This window comes from Penaeus vannamei, chromosome 15 (genome assembly GCF_042767895.1).
Source record: "Penaeus vannamei isolate JL-2024 chromosome 15, ASM4276789v1, whole genome shotgun sequence".
NCBI lineage: Eukaryota > Metazoa > Arthropoda > Malacostraca > Decapoda > Penaeidae > Penaeus > Penaeus vannamei.
In genome coordinates this window covers 12920340-12923762 of record NC_091563.1, presented here as the reverse complement: position 1 = coordinate 12923762, position 3423 = coordinate 12920340, and the positions used below count along the sequence as shown (strand labels likewise).

General features: G+C 48.2%; 1 protein-coding gene across 1 annotated transcript in view; it reads left to right on the top strand.

Moving 5' to 3' along the window:
* Window positions 1-1005: 1005 nt before the first annotated feature.
* Window positions 1006-3423, top strand: part of LOC113812857 (protein N-terminal asparagine amidohydrolase) — a 135710-nt gene continuing 133292 nt past the window's right edge. The window contains exon 1 of the mRNA XM_027364777.2: window positions 1006-1313. The gene's annotated coding sequence lies outside the window, so the exon portion shown is untranslated. The remainder of the gene's footprint in view (window positions 1314-3423) is intronic.

Below are 3423 nucleotides of genomic sequence, written 5' to 3'. Positions count from 1 at the left end.
CAATTTTGTCTTCTTTTTTTGGACCGAATTCTTCTATTCTGATTTGAAATTCAGATTGACCGGCTGTTACATTATTATATCTGCATCTGTTTTGGTCGAGTCACATTAAACGTCTAAGAAGGATATATAAAAATTATTTCCATGTTCATCCTACACGACTGGACTTATAACGCATACCAGATATACTTGGCAGTCTGTTGTGTATAACCAGTGTTCATCTATAACAATTATAGAGCAGAACGATGCAAGGAAATTAAGGTCAGTAAAGTTGCACATTTCCAATCGTAAATGCGGCATAAAATTATTGTAATTCTCCCTCATACACAGTTTGCAACTTTCTTTCTCAGCGTGATTATAGATCTCCCTGAGCGGCGACCATTATATGGAAATGAATGGTATCTCATCTGAATATTCATCCCATTTTAACGCCCGCTTCTAATTCATGCAGGCAACGCCAGAAATCTCTCATGTGTGAGTTGTTGCACTACATATCATCTCAACAGCGAACCGATTTGAACAGGTAATGTCAGAGTGAACAGACATCTGGCTGAGGGCGTGTGGATGGTCAGTGCCTCGGCCTCCAGCAGGAAGCCCCGACCCTTTTCACCTTAACATCCAACTATACACTATACAAACGTTGCTGAATGGACGAGAATGACCGGGAAATGAGAGTTAGAATATTCTAGGGGGGAACTAGCGGCATGGGCGCCTCGTACGTCTGGCAGCAGCAGAGAGCAGTGCCCACCCCCAATCACCCCCTCGGGCAACCTGTGCTCTCATCTCTCAACATCCTTCACATCCACTTACTCTCACGGACTTGGTGGCCTGGGCATGGGTTTTATAACATTTTGAGCCCACACAGTAGCGTATATTTACTCTCATATACTTCATCTTTTTACACTGATTATGTGTTTATAGTTACCCTCCTGTTGGTCTCCTGGGTAAGCTATAAATGATATGGGCATCAATTTTATGTCCGTGAGAATTAAGTTCAATTTGGCATCTTGAGTGTGTGGTGGATGTTGCGCTTCAGTCAAGTGTTGGTCACTCCAGTGGGTAGAACAGTGGGCACGTCAGGACCCTGCGAGTGATGCAGGCTTACTAAGTCAACACAATCAAGTGAAGTCTTAACTGTGCACCCTAGGATGTGATAGATTTAAGTGTCGTATGTTAACAAGATTAAGGATCCGAATACTTATTTAAGTGCCTCCTTGTGTATAAGTGTAGGATTATAAAGCAGTAGGATTGTCTTGGGGGGGAAAGCCTGACGAGGAAGTTTTGTGAGACAGCAGCAGCAACAACACAAACGTCAGGTGAGTACTGAGGTGCTGGCTGGCGAGGATGCCATGCTGACCTCTGACTTCTTCATTCTCGTTTTGGTCCCGCAACTAGTGCTTACGGTCGGGAAATGGAACTGCAGTGACGGGCAACCGAGCAGAGGAATTGTTTACAGCTCCTGACATGTTTTGAGCCGCCTCCCACGCGAGAGACAGCTCCGATATTTTGTACTATTGATTGTGCGCTGGGCGTTACGGTGCCCGCCGAGACGCGTGTGTGTTGATTTGATAAATAGAGTACGGTCTACATACTAATTCCTTGTTGGTGTGTATATCAGGGAGAAATTATAGGCAGTTGCAGGTTGTGTTGACATCACGGTATAAATACTATAACTTAGAAGGCAGCTAGTTTCCTTGAAGCAATTGACGGTGACATTTGGTATTCTCATGATATAAAGGGTACGAGTACGAGTATCATTTCTCAGAACAGGTAGCTCATATCTCGTCGTTTATCAGACGTGGCACCTGTATGCCAACTGCCTCATGAATGCAAACGCCTTTACGGAAGGGTGAAAAATATCCAAGAACAAGTTGGTGATATATATTTAGTATACGTGCATCATTTATAAATCGTGTTTATTTGCTATTTCAGTTTAAAATTAGGCATTGGTTATACCTTGATGAAAAGGCAACGAAGAATTAAAGAAGACTTAAAAAGGGGGGAATAAAACCACAAAATCGACCGTTTAATGGTAGAAGCGACGGCCTAGATCTGGGTCTCTCAAGATAACCCTCCTGGCGGCGTCCTGCGCTTGCCCCAGGTGTAGCCTTGAAGTGCTTGGGTGACGATGTGTTCAGGGGGCGGCGAGGAGGTATGCCTGCACGCACGGATTCACGTCATCTGGATTATTCGGGCCTCGCACAAGAACACCAGAACGGACCAGTCACGCGGCCTGAGCAAAGGAGTTAGCGAGAACCCATCCTTAGGGAGTCTGTACCAGAGGTGAAGCTGGTCACACCCGGTGATCCTTTTGGAGGGGAAAACCATGTCTGATTTCTAATAAAAAATGCAGATAAGTATGTAAGACATTTCCATTAAAAGTTCTTATTGTAAAAGGGATTGATACGATGCTTTTAAGAAGTCTGACGTGTTCGTTCGCTGTCGTGAAGTCGTATGGCACTATCTACTAAACTGTTAAGGGCGCATCAGTGCCAGGCACTTCGCAAGCAGAACCCTTTCACGTTGGTATTTCACATTGCTCTCAGCTGTTTTGTCTGGAGCCCGAGGACGCAGAAAAAGGTGTGGGGCGGCGTGATTTCACCACCAGAACGACATGAGCACGGGGCAGAGTGTGGGCGTGTCAAGTGTAAAGTGGAGTATTTGATGGCACTAGATGGGCATGGGGGCGCGTCTGGCCAGGTGGTGGGCCTCCCTGACATACACTGACGTGGCAGGCCATTAACATGTCCTCACCTGGCGCTAACTTGAGGGGCTCCAGCCTAACTACGTGCTTGCATCACACCTTCCTACTTGTACATGATTGCAAGCAAACACGCACGCTTCCCTTTTGCACGTATACTTAGAACACAAACACTCACACGAAGAGATACACGAAAGACCGCATGCAAGCACACACACACACACACACACACACACACACACACACACACACACACACACACACACACACACACACACACACACACACACACACACACACACACATACACACACACACACACACACACCCGCACACTCACACACAGACACGCACCTGTTGACGTCCCCGCGTGCCCCCGGGCCATCGGATGCCGAATCCTGCTGTTGTTTCCTTCGGGGGGTCGTCCGAGGGGCGGGGGTGAGGGGGGAGGAGGAGGGGTTGTTGGCCAATCAGCGGCCGACATTCTCCAACGTCATGATCTTGCATTATCTCCCGCCGTAATGCCCCGCCGAGGGAGCGAGGGAGCGCGGCTTGGCCAGGTTGGCTCCTCGTGTCTGTCGCTGGCCGGAGGACCTCTTTGGGCGGCGAGGAGCAGCTCCGGGGAGAGTGGGTCACAACAGGTGGCTTGGCGCTGGACGCACTGGGGGCCGTCGGGGCTGGCGAAGCCATTCGGACGCGGCCTTTGCGAAATGCAACTCGTGCAA